Below are 24,235 nucleotides of genomic sequence, written 5' to 3'. Positions count from 1 at the left end.
GAAAGGCAGCTTTCCATTTGGACTGTTGAGAGGCCAGTGCTGGAGGTTTGGGGTTAGAATTTGTCCATGGAAAAAGCATGGGGAGTGTTTACTTTTGGCTGAGCATGAAGTCATTACAGAGGCCCTTGCTCCATCTGGGCATGGGAGGAAATGAGCTCTGGAATGCGGCTGGCAAAACTGGGGCACATGGGGATGCCTCCGCGACAGGCGCGCAGGAAAATCCTGTCTCTCCTTCCCTGGCAGAGACACCTCACGCCTGTGATTCCCATCTTCCCACGTCACCAGCACCTTCCCTTAATGAGATTGGACTGTCCTGTGCGACCGTTTCTAACAGAAGCTGCGGGGTTTCAAGGTTCTCTTTTCCATTGTTGCTGGAGCTGATGACATGATCAGTGTAATTCTTTTGCTTTTTCACCTTTGACCTTTTTTTTAGCCCTTCAGCAAATAAATCTGATGCACACTTTAAACTTCTCTGCCATTTCCCAGTTTTAGGGTTAGCCCCCACTCCGTAGTGGGCACGGTGTTCGTAGTGAGCCAGGCTCTGTGTGTATGGCTTGGCTGGGGCTGTGCTGGGGACAGGTTCCACAGCGGGCCAGGGAGCACTGAGCGATGACAGGGCCGGAGTCAGCAGGCAGAGCATTAGCTGCAATTCACGCATCCTTCTGAGGTGTGACCTTTCTCTTAACAGTGGAGAAATCATTACTGTGTCAAAATAAATATAAGCAAAGCATCTCCCAAATGGCCCTTGGAAAGGCAGACACTCCTTCCATCCACGGTACAACTTCTTTTCCGTGTGCGCATGCCCTCCCCCGAGACCCCTGCCCCTCTCCCCCACCATGGTCCTCCAAAAACCCTGTAGCTGAGCACTTAACCTGCAACTTAAAAAAAAAAAAGAAAAAAAAGAAAAAAAAAAAGAAAAGAATCCATGTGCTGTTCTGAAGCCAGTGAAGCTTTGAGTCTACTCTAGGCCAAAGCAGTGCTGAAAATAGGTAGAGGAGTTTGGTTTTGTCTCAGGCTCCAGAGATGGCCCCATAACAGTCTGCACCACAGAATTCACAGGAGGATCAGCAGGGCTGGGGAGCTGCACCAGCTGGGAACCAGGGCTGGCAGATCCATGAACCCCCTGCCTCTGGAAGCAGAGGGGCCAGCTGGAGAGCAAAGGTCGTGATGGATTACTTGAGCTAGAATGAGGTTGCCAGGTACAGAGAATGCTGAGGGACTGCAGTTTTTCAAATCACATCTAGGAGTGATGGAAGTGCTCTAAAACTAGATGGTTGCACAACTGTGTAACGTGTAACTAAAGCAGGGAAAGAAACGTAACTAAAAATCATTGTGTTGTATATTTACAAAGGGTGAATTTTATGATATATAAATTACACCTCAATAAAGCTGTTTTTTTTTTTTTGTTTTTTTTTTAAAGAATAACACCAGCATGCAAGCCCAAGCTTCTCAAGACCTCCCAGCGGCAGGCTTCTCTATTCCTCCATTCCTTCCAAATGAAGTGTTAGGTAGGTGGAGGGAGAGAGGTGGTGGAGGCAGCCAGTGAACTTTGTCAGTGATGTTGCTTTAGGAATTGGGGGTGCAGAAGACAGTGCAGGAGGGTTGAAAAGGGGCTTCTAGTTGCTAAGGCAACTCCTACCTCTTTCAAACCATGGGTTAGGCAGTGATTTACTAAATTAAGGAAGTATGCTCAAGTCTGCTCCATCTGAAACACACACACACACACACACACACACACACACACTGCCCTAATTCTGCTAACTCTATCCTTGAACCTCCTTTGATGGGAATGTATACAAATTGAAAACAATATTTTTTAAGGAAGAGGCTGCATTTGCTATCCCTGCCAGTTCAGTTTTGCTCACTCCTCAGCTCCTTGCTCATTGTCTTCCATCCCATCTCTGGAATGTAATAGAGATGGATCTCAGTTGGCAAACTCAGCAGGGAAAGAAATGTAACTTTTTTGTTACTTTCCTATAACTGAACATAATGTCTGATTTGGGGCTTCATTTGGCCTGGTGGCATCACCCTCATCTCTGTAATGCAGGGCTCTCGGTCCCTTCCCTGGAGTCGTAGCTCAGTCCCAAGGACAGCTCTAGGGCCCTGCAGCAGGGCTCTTGGCACAGTCAATCCACACTATTAGAATGGCCTTGTCCCTTCATGGTCTTTGATCCGTGAAGGCAGTGTGGTCTCTTGTTCCCCAGCACAGTGCCTCTCCAGTTCTCGATCTCTCTGTTGCTTCTGGGACTGTGGGAACGGGCAATATGGGAGATTTCAAGCGCCCTTTTGCAAGGACATACTCAGGGTCTCACTCATTTTTGTTTCCTTGCTGATGTTACCCTGTTTGCCGTCTCGGGACCTTTGTTTGGGAGAGTCGCCCAATAGACTCCTCGTGTGGTCTATTCCAGACTGTCATCATGCCCTGACCTACACTCGAACTTCAAAGTCACCTTCTGGCTCCTGTTCTCTGCTCTTCCACTGTGTCATACCTTCCCTGTGGCAGTGAAGGCCACTGACTAGATGGGGGGCCACAGGGTCAAGGAGCATTAGAAACCCCTGAAACAACCAAGCAATATCCACATCAGCTTATAGATTGGGGTATTATTCTGCTCCACGGACATAATCAACACCAGTGTTTTGGTCTGGGCCTTCCACTCCCTCTTTCCCTCCACAGCATCTTACGTTATCAAAAGTTTCTTTGCAAAATTCTTTGATCCCACTGCTTCGGTACATAGTTAATATTAAATCTCCTCCTGTCTCTCTTACCACTGTTTTTTTTCTGTTTCTCCTAGTTTCTCTCCTGCTTCTTTCTGCAGGAGCTTCTACAAGGGTTCTCTCTGGGCCCATTATTTTCTCTTTCTATACTCTGCCCTTAGTGAGCACAGCTACTTCCACAATTTTATATTCCCTTTCTAGGTAAGTTGTTCTTGGACTTATGTCTCCAACTCCAAGCTCTTCCCAAAGGCCTAGACCAGTATTTTCTAGAGCAGAGAGGCCTGAAGATCAGTACAGTGATGCCTAAAACCAGCTTGGTTATTATAACCACCTGGAGAGCTTGAACCATATGGACTCCTATGCTTTGGTAGCTCTGATTCAAATTTAGTAGTTCTGGGACATGACCTAGGAATAATCTTTTAAAAAATTCCTCATTGGTCGTGGTGGGTGTGGGTGGGTGCTAATGATCAGTCAGGTTTGAGAGCTACTGGTCTCTTGGATAGAGCAGAATTTGAGTTGGGCAGGCCTCTGTCCAAACCTTGGCTTCTCTCCTTTGTAACTGAATCTTAATCTGAAGTTCTTTAGTCTTTCTTGACCTCAGTTCCCCAGCCTGTTAGATAGAGGGGACATTCCTTCACAGGGTTCTGGGGAAGAGTATAAGGCAGACAGTGACCATAAGTACCCAGTTGTAAGTGCTGGGATGTCTTGCAAACATCCATGCCAAGACCCAGGACATGTTTGGGAGACTTAAAGAGGCAGACGTTGTATCTAACAGGGAAGATATACATGGTCTTATAAGAGGTCCGAATGTCAGGGAGAAAGCACTGATTTTTTTTTTTCTATTGGGAAGGGAATAAGAGAAGACTTCACATGGGAAGATACATTTGAATTGCATCTTGCAAGAAGAGGTGATTTCCAGACGAAAAGGGGCGGTGTATGCCCATGTGCAGATGTCTAGTTATTGTGCCCTTTATGACCAAAGGATGGGGTACCGGTTTCCAGTGAATGAAAAGAGCCAGATGATGGCCCATGCCAACAGTCGAACTTAATTGCAGGAGACCCTGGGGATGTTCAGAGCAGGAGAGTGCTGGGTCCAGAGGTATATTTTAGAAAGGGTGCTCTTTAGAAAGGGTGCGGCTTGAGGGAGGTGGCCCAGAGGGAGGCCTCACTGTTTGTGATGAGAAAAGGAAACTGCACAAGTCCAGACGATAGTGACAACGGGGATGGAGAGGGAGTGGCGGATTTAGGATGTAAACTTGGCACGACTTGTGACCAGTTGGATGTTGTTGACAAAGGAGAGAGCTGACTCCCAGGATGGTGATGTGAGTAACCAGGTGCCATTAGCCAAGAGAATGTCTTCAGGTGAAAGGTCACAGTGGGGGGGAAGGGAAGGTGGGGTACAGTTTGTGATTTGTTAAGTGAGGAGTCCGTGGAACGTGCAGATGGAAATGTACAACAGTCAGTAGATACAGGTCAGGAGCTCAGGAGACGTTCATGCCAAAGAGAGAGAGTAGGGGGAGTAGGAGGATGGATGAGAAGGAGTCACAGACCTGGCTCGGAGCACCTGTGTCGGGGTGGAGAGTGAGAGGAGGCGACCTCCATGGCTGAAACCCCAAAAGCACCAATGTGTGCAGAGTGGGTGGAGGAAGAGGAGCCAGTAGAGGGCGTGAGGAAGGGCTGGCCTGAGAGATAGGAGGGGGAAATCTGAGAGAGAGGACCCTTAGAAGCTAGGGGAACTGAGTGTTTAACAATATAACAGAGGAACTAGTTGCTAGTTCAAACTCATCTTTATAACAACTCAGGGTGCTTACAAGAGGACTGGCTTGACTATGAGGAGCAGCTGGGCTCAGGGCTTGGTGTGGGATGAGAGGACGTTTGCAGCCTTGCTGAGGCCCTGGAATAGTAGGTGCATAATGACTGTTTATTGAGCTTCAGTGACTGAAACATTTGTCTTGTCATGCCATAATGTGGTCCCCCAATCATTTAAGTACCCCTAAAATGAAGCTTGAGAACTCCCCCATTGCTTTTATAATACTTTCATATTTTTAAAAATAATTGCGATTGCAGAGTCCATCTCTGAGAAATAGTGAAGGAGAGATGATGATGCACCCACAACTGTGGCTCTCAAACCTCAGTGCACAAGAATCGTGTGAAGAGTTTGGTTAAATGCAGTCTCCCAGGCCCGGTCCCCAGAGCTTCCCATTTTGCGAGTCTGGAGTGGGCCCTGGAGCCCACGTTGTTAACAGGTTCCCCCGGTGCGTTCGATGCCGGGAACAAGGACTGCTCTTTGACACTAGTGACCTAGGATGTGGCCGTCGTGCCCACCTCCACCTCGCACTCTCCTGTCTGCTCTCATCTACCCACCGCACTCTCTAGGAGAAGCATCAGGTGTGTCACCTGCCCAGAGGTTTCCCACTCTATTGAGTTCAAGAATAGCCTATGCAGCAAAGCACACTCACATGTTGGAATTACACACACTGGCAAATTCACATCTGTCCTTACCTTGGCTCACGCTTTTCCCCACAGCACTTTCCTTTCTTCCGCCTACTGAATATAACCCCCGCCCCCCATGTGTTTTTCTAGTGCTTGCTTGCTTCTCTTTCCAAGAGGTGAAAAATATTTCAGTATAGAATTTTTAAAGATCTTTTTCTCATTATTTACACAAAAGCCTGTTTGTTTTATGCTCCATCTAACATACGCTTTTGCACCCAAATCCATCATCTTTGTTCTTTTCCTCATGCCAGTGAAACATAATGAAACCTGAGCTGGCCTGTGACATGGTGTTTCTTTCTTTATTATTCACAGTCTTGTTATTGACAATGACACTTACTATGCAGTACCTCACTTATAATATAGCAACTGTAAACCCATTCTACTAATAGCTGGTACCTAGGAGGTAAATTGTATGATGTCTGTTGAACAACCTCTGTAAGCAGAGCAACCTTATTGTGTGTGGAAAACTCCCAGTTCTCTGCAAACCCCAAAGTCCACAAAGACTTGGCTTGAGTGAAATATTAAGGGGATATATTTGGCATTTGACCTTGTGCAAAGAACAGTGCTGTGTACTTTCTGAGCAAGAGCCAGGCTTTAAGCGGAGGTGGAGAACAGAAGGGAAGGACTAGTTTTGGGGCTGGCTTCTCTTCTCCTTAGGCATGTGAAAGGAGAGAGCTCAAGTGTAATGAGTTCATCAGGGGCTCAAGCTAGGTTAGGAAGGAGGTGGGGTGTCCAGTTTCCCCATTTTTTTTTTTTTTTTGCTGTGAAATTGGGGCAGTAAATAAGAGTGGCATGGTAGTCAGGTTGTGAGGATTAAATGAGTTGACAGAGGTAATATGCTTAGAAAAATACCTGGCACAGGCAAATATGTGTTCTTTCAGAACTCAAAGACCAGGCCCTCTGCCTGGTTCCTAAGGTTAAGTCAGGATCAGTGGCACTTCGAGCTGGCTTTTGCCTCGGAAGGGTGGGAGAAGAGACCCCAAAGCTCTTGTTTCTGGCAACTAATCCAGGAAGACTGGTGTGTCTGTGCACACCTCAGTGTTGTTGTCACGCTACTACACAGCGGTGGGGGAAGCAGACATGCATGTGTGGCAAAAGATGAGTGCAAAGGGAGAGCCCTGAGTGTCCTGTGGGGACCCCACCCCCGCCCCCACAGGTGGAACAATCCTGCTCATAGTGCAGGGAGCTGGGCATGCTTGAGGCACTGCGAAGGTTCCCCCACTCCCAGGCAGTGCTGGATTGAAGACGCTCCCATGGGGTCCTGAATTTAGACCACCAGGAGTTCTGAGATGAGCCTGAGGCCTTCCTACCAGGCTCTGAGAAGGATATGAGGCCCAAGTCAGAGCCTCTACTTGACAAGTATATAAAAATGCCAGTTGGGGTGTCCCTAATCTTCCTGCCGTGAGCAGTGATTTCTTTTATAATCAGGTTTGCCTAAGAGCATGAAGTCTTTGTGGGGCTCTCCTGCATCAACAATAATGATCATAACAAAAGGAGATTTATTATTACTCTCTTGTATGTGTTATCCTTAATGCACCAGGCACACACAGTGCAGAAATACTAGGGTTATAAAATACACTAACAGATAATTGCAGATAATAAGCCACATGGCTATTGTATCATATGCTAATTCTCTCTGCTGGGTGGTGAGAAGGGGGAGAGGGGGAGAGGGAGGCAGCAGTAGGGTGTGTCTTTAGATGAGAGAATTAGGTTGAAACCTTCTGTTGGGAAAACTGAGTAAATCTCCCCTCTGGGGTTCTGATTGAACTGCCCAAGTGGGACCTGGACATGGGTATGTCTTAGCCATTCTGAAGCTGGGGTGGCAGGGGCTGACCTAGGAAGCAAGACCAGAAATATGTGGTCTGAGGTCAGTCACTTAACCTTTCTGTGTTTCTTCTGGCAAGTGGGAGTAATAAAACTTGCTTAGTCATAATAATTACCTTTATTGAGTGACTCCCAGGTGCCAGTGCCTTGCCTACAATATTTCTAATGCCCATGACAATAAATTATATGATCTCTTTATTTGTTTACTTGAGGGTAGAGAACTTATCCCTCTCGTTCACCGCTGTGTTGCAGGGTCTTGAGCAGTCACTGGCACATGCCAGGCTCTTGTACATGTGTGTTGCGTGAATTAATGGGTGAGTGAGTGAACCCTGCCAGGTAGTGAGCTTGTATTTCAGATGAGGCTACAGTATCCCAGAGAAGTAAAGTGACTTGGTGAGTGAGTGACAGAACTGTAGTTTGAACTCAGGATTGTATGGGCCATTTCTTGGGCTATTGGCTTTGTTCTCTGGCGTATATAGCATAGAATGAGGTAGATGTAAAAAATGTTTTAAATATATATTTTATTGATTTTTTACTGATTTTTTTTCAGAGAGGAAGGGAGAGGGATAGAGAGTTTGAAACATTGATGAGAGAGAAACATTGATCAGCTGCCTCCTGCATACCCCCTACTGGGGATGTGCCCGCAACCAAGGTACATGCCCTTGACCGGAATCGAACCTAAGACCCTTCAGTCCGCAGGCCGATGCTCTATCCACTGAGCCAAACCGGTTAGGGCTAAAAAGTGTTTTAAAGAATTAAGCACACTGTCATAAGGTATTAACTAAAATACTTTTTTTTTTTTTTGCCTCCTGTGTGTGAAAGTGCCTGGGCTCTCTGGACCAGGCAGGGTGTGTGCCACCTTTCCAGCCCTCCCTGTCCCAGGCAGCTTGAGGAATGGTGTTCGTTGGAACACACTGTGGTAAATATGCTATAATAATACAGTGGGCTACAGCCACAGACAGAGGAGAAAGCTTGTGCCCCAAGGACTGATGCCGTAGGACAGAGGGACAGAGCTGGGAGCATGACAGGAGAGGTTGCAAGGCCCACCAGGTCCCACAGGAGCTGGTGTTCTAGACGGGAAGGCAAACTCCCTGGTGAGAGTTGTGCTTCATCTAATCAGCATAAATCCATGAGGGCCTGGGGCATTGGTTTGACTCAGTGTTTCCTCATTAAATATTTCAGAGAAGACATTGTGTGCTCCGCCTTTGCCAGCAGGTGGGCAAGAGGAGACAATGCTTTGAAGTCTAAATATGGTGATTCCCCTTGCTCCCTTTGCACCCATCTGTACTAATTTTGGAGGGAAATGTTTCATATATAGTCACACTCCTTGTAATGGAAACCCTTTCATGTCCAAATGCCTTTTAATTTGAGTATATTTGAAGAAAATCTTTCTAGAATATAAAATACAAATCCCTGAATCACATAAAATAAAAATTCTGAACACATTTCATCCTTTTTCTGGGAGTGCACAGTCATTAGAAATTTCAGTCATCGAAATTTCTGTAATACTGGGAGGCCATTGGGAGGGCGGAGACACCTCCAGATGGTCCAGGTACACTGTTTGGACACGATTCTCATACACCACCTCTGGGGTTGGGGGTGGTCTGCCTGTGCCAGTACTGACCCTTTTAATTTGCTGCTCCCTCTTTCCTGTGGGCTTGGAAACCAGGTGACCAAATCCATTATAATTATGTGCAAAGCAAGGGTAAACAGATTCTATAAAGAAAAAAGAGTAAATAGATTCTGATTGAGGAGACACACTTATGAATAAAGTGCATTAGCTTTAATTTATGGATTTTATGACATTGATTTTGGCTTCTCAGAAGCCTTCCTTCTCTTTATTCCCTTTGTTCTTACTGGTTTTGCTATGATTGAAGTAATTAGATTAGTGCCTTCCAACTAATGATAATAGCAGCATTAGCAGCCGCCCTCATGTCGCCTATACTTACATTGTTAGTACTACTCTAGTGTGTCACAGTGTTAACTCATTTAGTCCTCTCAATAACCCAGGAGTCCTGAATTATTACTATAATCATCCCATTTTAAAGATGAGAAAAATGAGGCACAGAGAAGTGAGTTGACTTGCCCTAGGCCACTCAGCTATGAAGGGTAGAACCAGTATTCCAGCCCAGGTGTGTGGCCTCTCAGTCTATGTCCTTAACTGCTATGCTATGTGACCCTTCTAAGGTGTATAAGGGAGGAATATTTTGTTTAGAAAATGGCCCTTTAATTATTGGGATCTCAATTAATGTGTATTTAACATGTGATGATCTCCTTGCCAAGGGCCACCAAAGGAGAAGCCACAAAGAAGTTAGGGGATGAAGGTCTCAGAATATTTGTGTTTGTGAAAGTCTTAGGGTTGTGGCCCCAGAGACCCTCGCTAAGGCCATTTGGGAAGTGTGGGAGGTGGGTGAGGAAGAGGCTCATTTCCATCCATCACTGCCTGAGTGGGAGACTTGGTTTTGAGGCCCTTATTCTCCCAGGGACCAGTGATACACATTAGCTAATATCTTTGACCAAATAGGCCCAGGTCTCCTCCTAAATAAATGATAACCTTTGTTTGGGGTGGGGGACCCAGAATCAGCCTAACTTCCTGAGACAACCTTGTAGCCTGTAGGAGCCTTCTTGGGACTGAATCATTAGAGGCAGGTCCTGGGAGCTACCTGGGTCTTCATTTGAACTGGGGGCTCTCTTGGGACCCTAATCAATACAGTCTAGTGGCAGGGGCAGAAGCATCAGATGTGGGGAACTCAGCCTTGGACGAGAGCCACATCCTTTTCTCGGTGTAAGGCCTCATGGCGTCTGTTCCATGTCTTTGCCTTTAGCTGCTACACTACATGAAGACATTATAGAGCCCTAGCCTAGACCGCAGGGTGGCGTGATGGGCAGCGAGAGAGTCTGGGCGGGGACCACGGTTCTGGGTGCTAGCACCCAATCGGCCACTGACTCGTGGCCTGGCCTTGTCACTCCGCTTCCCCAGACATTAGATTTCTTGACTGTGAAATGAAGGTATGTTCCATCTCACAATCATAGAAAGGTTCAAATGAGAGGATGTTTATACATGCTCTGGACAGCACAAAATGCCATATAAATGTAGCTGCATCATCACAATAACTGTTATTACTGTTGTTAAAAGTAGACAGATATATTCTGTCTCTGACTTGTTTACTCCTTTTTTTCTGGCATGTTCCTTTCTCTGTGAACCTTCTCCCTCAGCCTCCTCTCAAGATAACAGAGATGCAAAAGAACTAAAATCCAAGCTCCAAATTTAGTTCTTGACCTTTCTGAGCTGGATGGTGAGTGGTGTGGCCATACCCTGCTTGCTGCTGAGAGCTGAGCTGAGCTGCTGGAGCCTGGGAAAGCCAGGCGAGGGGACAGCTGTCCTGCCCTTAACTTTGGGAAGGCCTGGAACTGACTAGTTCAGGGAGCAGGTTGTTTTTTCCTTCTGTCTAGTTTAACTCTGGCGCAGCTGAGTGTAGCTGAAATGTGGCCTGGGAAAGGCTCTCTCCCCAGTGTCTCTGAGCCCTTAGGACAGCCGTGGGCAAACTATGGCCCGCTTGAAATGAATAAAACTTAAAAAAAAAAAAGACCGTACCCTTTTATGTAATGATGTTTACTTTGAATTTATATTAGTTCACACAAACACTCCATCCATGCTTTTGTTCCGGCCCTCCGGTCCAGTTTAAGAACCCATTGTGGCCCTCGAGTCAAAAAATTTGCCCACCCCTGCCTTAGGATCAGGGTCAGACATTGAGAGTCAGGAAGGATGGTGTGCCCATGAGCAGATCTCATGAGCTGTATGGGGCTTTGGCAGATCTGACCATAGTGCTGTAGGACTCATGGTGGGGTTAGGTTGTCGCAGGACCAGGGAGCACAGACCTCAGATTCTGGCCGTGCGGGGGAGGCCAGGCGGCAGGGGTGGATATTATGGTTGAGGGCTGGGTATGTACACTGTTTGAAATATAGTTGTGTTCGGATCATGGCAGTCGGACAGGGTTGATGAAAATGGGCCTTACGGAGAGAGGTATGGAAGAAAAAGATAGGACTCTGAGTCCCACCCTCGCCAGGCTAACAAGAGAGGGTGGGTGAGAGAATGACCTAGGCAGTGGTGAGTTCCCCACCAGCTGGGGGTGGCTCCCACTTTCCCCATCCATTGGAGGAGCATTCCCAAAGTTGGCACAGGGTGAATAGAAGCTGGCCTCTGACCGACAGTGAACTAACAAAGGCTTTGCTTCAAGCCACTGAGTTTATGTTCATTTGTCATGCAGCAGTGGAAAACCCATGTACCGCCTCTCTCCACTTCCCTCTTGTGCTTACATTCCAGAATTGCTGTGCTGGGCAGGTCTTTGCCCCTTCACTTTGGGGCTTCTGCCCACATTGTTTCCTTCTGGCTCACCGTTTCTTCCACTTTGCCCAGCTAAATGCAACTGGTTGTCAGTGTGTCGGCCTCATTATTGCTCTCTGGAAGCCTTCCCTGACCCCCAGAAAGCAACGTCATATATTTGTTCTCCTGGCAGAGTATTATTCATCCTCCAGGCACAGATTAGAATCACTTTTTGTAGGAAGCTTTTTCTGCCCTCCATGTTTCCATGGCATTCTAGATACCCCCTGTCTCAGCCCTGTGAACCTCCCGCTTGCCTGCATGTGCCTCTGACAGTGCTCGTTTGGTATGACTGCCATAACAAATGACCACAGACTTGGTGGCTTAAAGCAACAGAATTTTCTCTCACAGCCAGGAGGTCAGAAGTCCATATCGAGGTGTCGGCAGGGGTGGTCCTCTGGGTACTCTGAGGCAGGGTCTGTCGCACCCTTTCTCCCAGCTTCTGGTGTCGCTGGCAGTGCTCACAACCACTGGCTTCCAGACACATCCCTCCAGCTGCTGCCCACCTGCCCATCACCTTCTCCTCCAGGTGTCTGTCTCTCTGTGTCCCAATAGCCTCCTCTCATAAGGACACCAGTCATTGCACTGGGGCCCTCCGTAATCCAGTTTAACCTCATCTTTACTCAATGGCATCTGCAAAGGCCCTTTTTCCAAATAGAGTCATATTTAGAGGTACAGGGTTGGGACTTGAACAGACCTTTTTGGGGGACGCATTTCAACCCACAGAGCTCACTAGCAGAAAGCTGTATGTGAGCAGGGCTCAACGTCTGTCCAGCACCCAGCACAGTGCCTCCGCCAATGGGAGCATAACCCTTGTCAGCTGAGTGCCTGGCTGTGCAGTGAAGGCATGGGTGCAGGCAGGGCAGGCTCCTGCTGCCCTGTTATAGCAGAGCTGCCTGGTGGACAGCAGCTTTGGTGGCAGAGGAATCCCGAGAGCCCCCAACAAGGGGTCTGTTCACCGCTGCCGGCAATTTCTTGGGGATGTAGACCAGGGGCTCCCAGTACCTTGATGTGGACTCTGTTCCGAGGCCAGTTGTTGAAACAGATAATGCACTCAGTGAAAATTTGCTAATTAAATAACTGTGTGAATTTGTGAGTAAGAGAATCTGTTTGTGGATGAGGGTTCTGGAGAGGGGTAGTGTGTCTGAAACAGCGATCATCAACCGTTGGCCCGCAGACCACTAGTGGTCTGTGAGGTCTGAAAGGTTGGCGACCGCTGGTCTGAAACACCAGAGGAAGTCAGGAGCCTTGCATCCCAGACCTTTCTCTGCTCCTCACTAGTGAGATGACCTTGGCAGCATCCTTGCTACTCTGACCTCTGTTCATTTTTCATAATCCTTTTGTATTTTTCACATTTGTGGTGCTTTGCCTGATCAATAAGACATTTGACTCCTGAGTGCCTGCTGTGTTCTAGGCTAGGGCTGGAAACACGGAGTGTGCAGAAACTGACAAGGTTTCTGCCCTCAAGGAGCTTACTTTCTGCGAGGCCAGTCAGTAAACAACTAGGCAAATCAATAAATAATTTCAGAGTATTATCAACAGTACGAAGAGAAATGTATGCGAGGCTAAAGAGACAGATTTCGGGGGAGGGTGGTAGGCAGGGTGGGTCTCTGTGAGAGGTGGTCCCTGAACTGATATGTGATGCTGAGAAGGGACACTAGAAGGCTTATGAGGGAGCCTGTGGAGGGAGCCTATGCCAAAGCCCCTGGAGGTGGTTCTGATGGGTATGGACAGAGCAAGCTAAGGAGGTACTGAGATGAGTGGAGAGGTGGTCGGGGCCTGGATCCCATAGGCCATGCTGAGGCGTTCGGGTTTCATTCGAAGCATGGGGGTGGCAGGTCCTGTTAGCTCATAAAGGCCTCCAAAAGAGCAGGAAGTATTTGGAAGAGTGTTAGGGGGTCAACAAAAAAAGGTGAGGGTTACTGCCTGTTCATTAGCATCCCAACAGTGATGGATGTGTTGCCAGTGGGCCTGGGTCAGCCTTACCATGAGAAGAAAGCCCTGGAAGGTGCTGAGTCACAGAAACATGTCACAGGGACCTGTCAGAATGCTTCCAGGACATGGAGGCAGGCTCCTCTGTAGGCAGCTTTCCTGACATTTCTGTGCAGTGTGGTCTCAGTGATCCAGCCTTAGTTACCTAGCAACGTCTCTCCATCCAGATTCACAAGGGGGACCTTTTTGGCCTTTCCAGGAGGGTAGTGTGAAAGCCCTTGTCTCCTGTGGGTTGGGGAGGTTTGGGCCTGTCAGTGTACTCAGCAGGCTGCCCCAGGGTGTCTGGCCCTCACAGCATTTTGCTCTCAGAGGGAAAGGACTGCAGCATTCTGGACGGCCTTGATTTCCATATATCTGGAATGCACTTGGCTCTCATTCGTCAGGAGGGCACAGGCAGCCTCACATAAACTGATCACCAGTCCATGTGAGGATCTCATGAACCAGAAGTCCAAGATTTGGAGAAGTAATGTTAGAGGGGTGTCCACTCCTGTCCATTAGTCCCTTGGCTGGGAAGTGCTGCCAGGTTAGCACATGACTCAGGTGTGGGGAGTGAGCCCTGACGTGGGCAATCCCTGTGCTGGTTCAGGCACAGCCACCACCTGGCCACGTGCCCTTGTGATGATTCCTGATGTGTATGAGCGCTTCTAATGCACAGCTCTGTGCCCTACATACATCACCTCATCCAGTCCTCTACCACTGTAGGAGGTGCAGGTACTTTTATCCCCTGTGACAAAGAAACAAACAGGCCAGAAAAGTGGATGACTTGCGTGGGTGAATACACCAGATAGTTAAGAGCCCAGAGCTCATGCTCTTGGGCTCTCCTCTACTGCTTTGGCAAGTGGCTTCAGCTGGCTGGCCTTGGTTTCCTCATCTGATGGATGGGTGGTGAGATGATCTCTAAATTCCAATGCTGTTATATGAAGTCCTCTCATGAACCCAGGAGAATATAAGCTATTGACAGCACCAAAGTCTACATTCCAAAGGGAGGAAATAATAGCATAATAAGTGAAAAAAATTATTTTTAGTAATTGATCAGAAAGAAGGCAAATCAAGAAAATACTTTCCTCCCCTCACCCTCCACAATGGGACAATACTTTCCTCCTATCTATATGTTATAAGTTGTATCTTTAAATCTATAATCACTGGTATTAGCAGTGTTTGAAGAAAATAACCACTATAGGCTAGTTGGTTGGTCCATCCAACAAAGATGAACCGAGTCCTACTCTGTCACCTGTAGTTGGCTCAGTGTGGGCATTGAGAAAGCAGAACTAAGACACAGAAAAATTAGGGGTTAATCTGTAGGATCAGTGGTAATAAGCATAAGTCCAAAAGGAACTTAATTAGTGGGGAGTGCAAGGAAAGGTTTTTGGGGAAGAAATTGGGCTTGAGTGAAGCTTAGAAGATTGTGGAGGAATTGGCTAGACCCATGGGAGGAGTGAAGGGATTCCAGGTAAGAAAATAGGAGATACAATTCCATGCAAGAGGTACAATTTTGACATAGAAACATGAGTTCTCAAAGTTCAATCTCAGAATGTTCTTGGGGTGATCTGCATTCATTCATCAATAGAGATTGAGCACTTGCTGTGTATAAGACAAAGCAGTGCTAAGACACAAGTACATTTCCTGTCCTCATGGGACATCATTCTATTCAAGGAAGACAGGTATTCAACATCTAATTAAATAACGAATTATTCAAGTATAATAGCCCTCTAAAATGTTTATGTTTGGGTGTGACTATATTTGTTTTCAATTAATATTTTCCTTAAGCTATTGAAAAAATAAAACTGGAACTAATATCGATCACTTTATTGTATGGAAAGGAGGGCTGTATCATAAAGATGCATTTCTCCTAAATTATGATTAAAAATATTTTAGGGTAGGTTGTGGAATTTTCCATCATGCTAAAGTGGTTTCTAGATTATAAAACTTGAGACTTGCTTAATTAAAGGGGTGAATAGTGAGGAGGAAATATAAATCTCTATGGAGGAAGAGATTGTGGTTGTTTGAAGCAAGGTCATATCTGTCATAGGTATGAGGGGAAGATTCCAGAAGGAAAGGAAGCATATTCCAGGGGAAAGACCTGAGCACTTTCTAGCTCTCTGCCACCTTAGAGTCCGGAGGGCAACACTGCACTGGGGAGACTATTCCACAGGAACTCAATCAGCATGCAAAAAAAGTTTCCGCATTTAAAGGGTGTTTTCACTATGGGAAGATGCTGAGCCTCTGCTGCCGCTGTCAACAGGATGACTTGAAATTCTGGGTTGCCAAAGTCACTTTTTCTCTCTATATCTAACCATTTCTAATAAAGCTTGTTTATTTTTGAAAAAAAATTTTTGTTTTGTTATAGTCATTTTATCCTTTTGGGATCAGGAGAGTTTTCTGCCTGAATCAAATAATGTTTTTTCTTTTCCTTTTCTCCAATGCAGGATTCTTGGATTTGGCCTTTTGGAGCTAACTAATAAAATACTGCGTTTATTCTGGTGGACCTTTGCTTATAGTTAGAACTGTTTTATATCAAACATTTGCAATTCTATAAATTGAAATTCTATAAATTGAAATCAGCTTTTCTCCCTTAGATATAATACCTACTCTTGGTTACATTTCTAGTGACAGTATACCTCTTGTTGTATGTTTATGCACTTGTTTGCTTGTTCTTTAATTTTTATCCTTTGCTCATTCAGCTCTCATTCATTGAGTGCCTTCGATGCACCAGGCCCTGGGCAAGGGGCATTCAGTTATTGAATGTGGGGAAAACACTAGATTAATCTGGGGTTTGTGGAAGGCATGCATTTTCCTGGTGTTTGTCTTTCTTGCTGAATTATCCTGGCAGTTCGGGCCTAGCATTTCAGGAGTCTGGAGAGGCCCTGTAGCCTTAGACAGCGATTCTCAACCTGTGGGTCGCGACCCCTTTGGGGGCCGAACAACCCTTTCACAGGGGTCACCTAGGACCATCGGGAAACACACATATAATTACATATTGTTTTTGTGATTAATCACTATGCTTTAATTATGTTCAATTTGTAACAATGAAAATACATCCTGCATATCAGATATTTACATTACGATTCATAACAGTAGCACAATTACAGTTATGAAGTAGCAACGAAAATAATTTTATGGTTGGGGGTCACCACAACATGAGGAACTGTATTAAAGGGTCGCGGCATTAGGAAGGTTGAGAACCACTGCCTTAGAGAAAGTGCTGACCTGGGACTAGAAATGCTAACCTGGCTCTCTGCCCTTGGGCAAGTTGCCTAATCTTTCTGAGCCTCAGTTTCCATCTGTTACTTGGGGCTAATTATACCTACTTAACTCATAGGCTTTTTGTGGGAGCATTATCTCATTAGAGGTAATGGTTTTCAAGCTCTTTGAAAATTGTGCAACATTATTCAAATGGAAAGTATTGTTATTCTTGTTATTGAGTGCCTAATTCCACAACAGGGGTGGTGACTGCAGGAGATGGGCCTTATCAACACTGCCTGTGTGTCACTGAGCTGGGTATCCATCTTGCCTTTGTATTTCTGGGGGGGCAGGGGGGGAGAGGGAGGGGGGGACGGGAGCTTCAAGAAGAGACCAGAGAATGGGTCCTGCCCTTGAATTTAGGATCGGATTCAGTGACAAGAAGCAGTTAGAGTATCCTGTACTAGCAGTTGAGAGAAGGGAGAGGGGGCTTGCGAATTTCCCTGTGATTCTGGTCACCCTTAGGAAAGGTTGCGTTTGGAAAGTGGTGTTTGAGCGTGGCTGTTACCAGCATCAGCATCAGAGTCACCTTCTTACTGTCATCATTAACAAGATAAAGACATTGAGTAGCAGTACAGTTTGGCTGGGGAATCAGGATGTGTGTGGTATGCAATTCCTAGTACTGGGGCCCAGGTGAGGAAAGCGCCAAGACTGTAGAGCCAGAGGAGAGCACAGCCTGGGTGGAGGCCATCAGTCAGGGAGACTGAGAAGCAGGAAACCTTGACCAGGAGGAAGGGCAGGATTAAGACAAAAGCAGAACCATCTGCAGAGACATTCCATGTTTTTCTTTTTGATAGCATTGAATTATTTGTTTTTCCATTCAGCATGAAGAGATCACTGTCTCCTCTCAATACCTCATTTTGTTTACCTGTCCTTTAGGAAGATCAGTGTAAAAGCCAACTCACGGAGCCCTCTTGAGCATTTCCTCTCTTTCACAGAAGGGGTTTTGTAGTAATTTGCCTTTGACATTTCAGGCCCTGAATCATTCAAGGTAAATGTTTAAGGGTTAATATGACCCAAGAAGGGCTAGATGTGGGGGAGGAGGAGAGGGATGGAAGCAGGGAAGAGCCTGGGTCTCCTATGAGGGCAAATGAGAGAGAGGCAGACAAGTCCCCTTGAAGAACACTTCAGCTTCTTCAATTATCAAAGCAAATTAATGTCACTGTAAGGCATATCTCTGTCCCTAGCTCTGTCCTTATGCCTATCTCTGTATCTGCACAGTTCAGTGCTTTAAGGATGAGGCTGGCCTTAGAGAAATCAAAAAAGTAACTGAGACAGGTGGCAACCAGAAAATGTTGACATGTGCTTGTTTAGTGTTTAGAAGCTGCAAAGGAGTTGAGCACTTTAGGTTAAATGTCAAGAAATGGGGCCAACCATAGTGGAGGGAAAGTTAGAGACTGTGCTGCAGGGGTTGGTAATTATTCTCCTGTTGCCAGGCCAGTCTCCCTTCCAGAAAGCAAGTTTGTGTGCGACATTAATATAGTGTGAGGCTCATTGACAGCTTCCTCAGGCGGCCTTGGGGAGTGAAATGCCAAATATGGGCAAAGCTTTACTGCTGTTGAAGCTTCACCAAAATGATCTGCTATGAAATACTTCCCTGGGACCTGTTGCTTCTTTCTGACACATGTTAGATAATTTCTAATAACTCATTTACTGATAGAGAAGGCAGAGCAGTGAGGCAATGAAGAGAGAAAAGATCAAGTGAAGTTTGGGATTAACTGGAGGAACAGGGAAGATGACGAGGGAAGTGGAGAGAAAGTATGTTCTTAGGACAATAATATGTAAAAGGAAGTCATGCAAATACTATGACCAAGTTGGAAGGAGAGGAAATGTGAGTTATAAAGTGAAAGGAGACCTCTTTCTACTCTCTCAAACCTTTTGGGAGACTTCTTTTGGTAACAGGCAACAGGCGTTCTCCCAGGCAAATCATTTTGAGAAAGTTACCCCTTAACACTAGGTTTGCATGTTCTTGATTCATAATCCTTGGATTACCACTGTCAGCTGTGTGCGGTCCCAATGGAGAGCACTTCACCATCAGTGCATCTGGTAATAGTTAGGAGGATGCTGGAAACAGGAATATGTTTATGCAACTTTGAGGGCTTTTTATTGTTTGTATGTTCACGTGCATATATATACAGACATGTACTCATATAAAAGCTGTCAAATCTTTCAAATATTTTTGAAGGAATTAGCATTATAAAGTCATAAAGAAATCTCTGAAGGGACTTTAGAATAGAGAAGGAGGAGGGGAAAAGCCTAAATATATCACTCTGCAGCAAACCAATCATCTACACAAACGCAGAAATCTCTCATAAATCTTCTGTGAAATAAACTCCCTCCTCCTGACAGTTCTCTTTGGAAATGCTGACTCTGCTTTTCATATTAAAAGATTGCATTGAGAAGACCTGCCATGGAGATATTGATCCCACTTATAGGCAAGGAAGTATCTATCTGAACCTGTCTTCCAGCCACTATTTAAAGATTCCACGTTATTGTCTACTGTCCACATTTGTCTATTTAATCAAACTCTTTCCATGGCCAGGCCATAGCTCCTGGTATTTGGGAATGCACTACAATCCAGAAGTTCTGGTTCACATCTCCTACTTAGCTGCCATTCACCTTTAATCTACTAATAATGATTACTAGATAATTCTAGAGCATGTGCCATGTGCCAGGAACTTTAACCTTCATAACAATTCTGCAATTCTAGAGTCTTCACCTCTTGTTTGCAAATGAGAGGGCAGGTTTAGAGGCAAGGTAACCTAGCTAAGGTCTCACAGCTAGAAAATGGGGGCTAGGGTTTGAGCCCAGTTCAGTGTAGCTCTAAGCACTTGTTCTTTCCAGTGTACTAAATGTTTGCAAGTATGTCTACCCCAGATATGGTGTCAAAGGGGCAAGGAGGAGAGGGGAGGGCCTGGTGCCAGAGACCACAGGAGTGAGCGAGTGGTTGGAGGTGGGCCTCGTGCACACTGCTAAAGCCATCCTGTGGGCGGCAGTGGGTGTCCGTGGCACTCATTGTTTTGCATCCTGTTTGGACCAACCCTGAACTTTCTTTTATTCTGGCCTTTTTAGTAGAGATTTCATACAGGATTTGGTTTTCCCAGAGTCATCTGGGTAATGATGTTTTGCCTCTGGGAAGATGTAGGCTTGGGGTCACCTGAGCAGCAGAAGAAATCTTTCAAGATGCCATTTGGGGCTTATGTGGAATTAATAAGGAAACTGATGAGTTTGCTGGAGCTGAGAACTCACAAAGGGCATTTGAACATCTGAGGCCGAGGAAGAAAGGGCAGCTTTGACCAGTCTTGGGATTTTGTGCTTTGTTCTTGTGACCCTTTGGAAACACTCAGATAAACGCACATGTTGAGACTCGTGCCAGGCCACTATGAAGAATCAGGCTGAGTCTGCATCCATTCCAGGCTCAAAGCCAAAGGAAAGAGAGACAGACCTGACAAGATATCATGGGAAAGGTCATAGTCCCTTCTCTTAGACTCATTAAAAAGCCCAGGGCCCATTTAATATTTTAGTTGTAAGAATTATCCCTATTCATGGTGCTTTGGAAAGCAGGAGTCTAGGAAAATCCCAGCTGTAGGAAGTCTTATAGTGGTAGAGAGAAGGCTACTGTCTTTTTTGGTCTTCAACGGTATGTTAATTTTCCTGACTATTAACTGTCTGACATACCAAAGGGATTTCTGGTTCAGGACTGCCCTTGAGTAAGATATGGTGGCCTTAAGTACAGCGAGAGAGATTTGTGTCAGCTGAGGGCAGCAAGTGGGCCCAGACTCAGGAGAGCCAATGCCAAAATAAGGAAACCCCACACTCAGAGGGCATGTGTGGGTCCAGGCTGGGCAAATCCCAAAGCAGGCTGCTGGGAAAGCTGGGAGGCTGGGTCTTGGGTGCAGCCAGTGCCTGGGCAATCTGGATAGCAGGCAGAGTTTAGGGAAACAGACTGGCTTTATGAGTCACAACTGGGCAGTCAGTAGGAGCAAGGATAAAGATTGAGGATATGACAACTGGTGATGGGTATTGGGCACAGAGATCACGTGGTGGGAGCCAGGGATCCAACAGGAGAATGAGCAGCAGAGAGCTGAGATGTGACAGAGTCTGGGTGGTGAGAGGAGCAGCCCCCATAAAGGGGCCGTGCCTCTGCATTAGCCCATGGCCTTTCCGGACTGCCGAGAGGCTGGCACTTAGTACCAGGTCTGGCTGACTTGGGTATGCAGGTTGAGATGAGTCAGGGTCCAGCTGGAATAAGGAAGGCCTTGGCCTTGGTCTGTAGAAGAACCACTGCATGGAAGAAGGCATGAGTCTATTAACTGACTGACCAACAGAACGCAAAGGAACAAGGTAGCCTCCCACCTTAATGTCCCCTCTCCTGGGGAACAGAGCAGAGGACATTGAGAAATGCCCACCAACGAGGAAGAAGAGCCTGTTCCATCACGGTGCCTGCCCTCAGATTTCCAAAGAGGGCCTGCAGGTCACACAGCAGCACTGGTGACAGCGGTGCGTCCCCTCCCCTCTAAAAGTCAGGCTTTAAAATAGCGAGGCCAACCTCATTCCCTCTGTGAGTTCTGATGGAAAGAAGGGTGTTTGGTGAAAAACGTGTATGGGTTGGCATGTAGGGATACTTGTTTACATTGGTGTGTTGAAGACAATGACACAGAATTAAAATGTAACCCGCAAGTTTGATTTTTCAGTTTCCTTTGCTTCTCTCCTTCTCAAAGGTGACCTGTCGCTACCACTTCTGTTTTCTTGATCTAATAGCAATCCATTTCAAAGCACTGTGGGTATGCCTCTTAGGAAGATGATATGGGAAGCACAGTGTTAATGTTATCCGTGGCAGGTGCCAAGGGCCTGAGGCAGCCCGCGGCTTTGGGTCCCATGTGCTTTCCTTTGTGTTGGTTGGCTTCTATGGCTGAGTTCACTGTTGCTCTGTCTCTGACAGTTATGAGAAGTGTGGGTAACAGTCACAGATTTCATTGAGTCCCATTGAACTCATGTGCATTGTTCACAACAGCCTCTACAAGTGATATGGGATTCCTGTAGATACAACTAAAAGTAGCTGTTTGAGGAACCAAGATCTATGGATCATTGGAACTAAAAGAAAACGTGAAGACCAGCTAATCTAATCCTGACTTTACAAGGGGAGGAAACTGAGGCTAAGTAAGATTTTTTTCTCAGGTCTAAATAAGATTGAAGTCACCTTTATCATAGCCAGTGTTATTTGTATACACTGCTGGCTGACAGGTGTTAGCTAGAAAATGGAGTTTGGGATAGCAGGGGTGGATGTCTGACTGAGGACCCATTTTATAGACTTAAAGCTGTGCTCATCGAGTATATAAGCATTTGCATAGGTTTGGAGTAGCAGGACCCCAAATCTTCTTTTCCTTTTCAGGAGCGACTCTGCATAAGACTCACTGGCTTTGGACTCTGTCCCTATCACACCCCTTTCAGTATCCAGGCCAAGGGATCTGGCCAGGAGGCTCAATACATCCCAGCCAGAGAACAAGCACTTGTCATAGAACGTGCTGTGAAGCTGGGCACAGAGCCAGCTTTGCAGAAATGGCTTTGTGTTGGTGGAGAACGGAGGTTTATACCTTGTGTTGGCCTCCGTCATGATGACATTGCTACAGAAAAATAACTATGACACCAGGCCACTTGGGGAAACATACTAAGCTTGTTTTCCTCAATTTCAAATACACAGTCCAGTGGACTCTCAGGAATCCCTTCTGATACATGAGTGGATGAGCCAAAGATGGGGCAGAGGTCCATTTCAATAGCTGTTACCTGCCAGTGTATCCTGAGCCTATATTGCCCCAGGACATAGCATGCCTCGGACAGATCTGAACTAAGCAGTGGTGTGGCAACCAGTGGGGGACTGTGTGGGAAGATTTTAAACCCTCATGTTTCTAGTGCATGCCTCAACTAGAGATGTTTGGAACTCAGTCTTTTATTGATAACCCTGGTCAGTTAGCTTGAGGATAACAGCTGATGTACAGTTCCCTAGTTAGCCACATCACAGTTGACCACATTAGTGTATGCATATTATGGTTGGGGTTATTCATACAAAACAGGACACAGACACCATTAGTGACAAAAAAGGACCCATAGCCCTGGCTGGGTGGTTCGGTTGGCTGGGGTGTTGTATCATACACCAAAAGGTTGTGGCTTCAATTCCTAATCAGGACATATACCTAGGTTGTGGGTTTGATCCCCGAGTCTCACATTGATGTTTCTCTCTCACTCTTTCTCTCTCTCTCAAATTAATAAAAAACATGTCCTTAGGTGAGGATTTAAAAAAAGGGGCTCATATTCACCCATATCTATTCTCTCTATCTTTTATAGTAATATAATTTTCAGCTGGGTTCATGACTTTCTGGAACAAGGAGCTACAGTTTGCAGCCTGCCTGTGGTTAATGAGGCTGTTGGACTAAGTTTTAGCCAATGGGATGTCAGCATAAGTGTGTGTGTGTAGCTTCCAGGTTTTACTTTTAAAGGGAAAGGTGTGTCCACCCTTTTCCCTCCCCTCCTTCCTGCCGGCATAAATGCAGTCACAGTGATGAGCCTATCAGTCACACCTCTGACCAAAGTCACACCTCAGGGACGGTGGAGCAAGCATGCAGAAGGCACTTGCACTGTTGACGACCGGTGGAGGAGAGCCCTCATAGCAACTTGGACTTCCAGGTGAGAGTTAGTGACTCTCATGTCTAATTTCTGTTATTTTAGTCTCTGACAACTACAGATTAATTCATATTTTAAGTTATACCTTCCTTATTGGGGTTCTAAATAAAACTTCAGATAGCAGTTATAGAAGATGGTCAAGTTGAAGTGCCATGAAAAAGGCAGGATTCAGAACTAGAATGTGGAAGCCCATTGTTTCTATTCTTCCCTTCCTTGTTCCCATCTCATAGAGGCTAGTGTGCTCTCTGGGAAAGATTGCAAGCCTTCTACTGGGTAATGCTAGGGCTGTTATCCACCTTTGGATACTCTTAGAGATTGGAAGTGGTGAAGACAATATTGGGTGGTAGGTGAAGGCTCAGGGAGTTAAGTTAGTTCCAGCAAAAGCAGTTTGATGCATTCGGCTGCCCATCATGATCAGCATGGCACAGACTAGCAGAATGAAGGCTAGGAGAGAGCCTCATTTCTGATCTTACCTCAATAATGAATGTTAATGTCCAAGGAGTCGATGGAGTACTTGGTTCCCCCTTTAATCCTGCCGGTGTCTCTTTGTCCTGAAATATCCTTTTGTAACTTGTCTGAGGAACTGGCCCTTCTTGAGACGAATGAGAGCACCCTCATATGTGAGCATTCTATTTGCATAACTCCCTCTTTATTTTAAGATGGAGCCTTCTTTTTTAACTGGGGTAAAACATACATAACAGATTTTACCATTTTAATCATCTAAAGTACATGCAATACATTCAGTGGCAGTAAGTACATTCACCGCGTCGTGCAGCCCTCACCACCACCCATCTCCAGAACTTGTTCACTTTTTCAAATTGAGACTTTGTAAGCAATAAACACTAACTCTCCATTTCCCCCTCACACCCATCCCCTTAGGCCTGACAACCACCATTCTACTTTCTGATATGA

General features: G+C 46.0%; 1 protein-coding gene across 11 annotated transcripts in view; it reads left to right on the top strand.

Annotated features, from left to right (window-relative positions):
* CACNA1C (calcium voltage-gated channel subunit alpha1 C) overlaps positions 1-24,235 on the top strand; it is a 698,738-nt gene that overhangs the window by 160,972 nt on the left and 513,531 nt on the right. The gene's annotated exons all lie outside the window — the stretch shown is intronic.

Source organism: Myotis myotis, unplaced genomic scaffold (genome assembly GCF_014108235.1).
Source record: "Myotis myotis isolate mMyoMyo1 unplaced genomic scaffold, mMyoMyo1.p scaffold_m19_p_3, whole genome shotgun sequence".
NCBI classification, from domain to species: domain Eukaryota; kingdom Metazoa; phylum Chordata; class Mammalia; order Chiroptera; family Vespertilionidae; genus Myotis; species Myotis myotis.
This window is presented reverse-complemented; position numbering and strand designations above follow the sequence as displayed.